Source organism: Corvus brachyrhynchos, unplaced genomic scaffold (assembly GCF_000691975.1).
Source record: "Corvus brachyrhynchos isolate BGI_N302 unplaced genomic scaffold, ASM69197v1 scaffold166, whole genome shotgun sequence".
Lineage (NCBI taxonomy): Eukaryota > Metazoa > Chordata > Aves > Passeriformes > Corvidae > Corvus > Corvus brachyrhynchos.
Window position 1 is genome coordinate 297,153 of NW_008239671.1, and position 320 is coordinate 297,472.

At 68.1% G+C, this 320-nt stretch overlaps 1 protein-coding gene across 1 annotated transcript in view; it reads right to left on the reverse strand.

Annotated features, from left to right (window-relative positions):
* The window catches only part of DQX1 (DEAQ-box RNA dependent ATPase 1), a 25,727-nt gene that overhangs the window by 9,691 nt on the left and 15,716 nt on the right, over positions 1-320 (reverse strand).

A 320-nucleotide genomic window follows, 5' to 3' on the forward strand; every position in this document is an offset into this window, starting at 1 on the left:
GGGGTGTGAGATGTGGTGTGGGGGCTCTGTGGGGACAGGATTGCAGGGTGGGGGACCCACCGTGGGACTGCAGGACAAAGCCTGTCCATGCACAGAGCAGATGCCCCAGCCTTGTGAACCCCGGACGGTGGGCGCGGTGGTGGGGGGCATCTGTGGGGTGTCTGGGCATGGGATCCCAGATCTGAACGTGCAAGGGATCAGTGTGGAACACTCAATGCCGGTGCTGCCGGAGAGGCCAGAGCGGCCCGGTGGCGATGCGGGTGTGGGGGAGGCGGCGAGGGGCTGTGGTGCTGCCGGTGGGGCTGCGGCTGCGCGCTGTG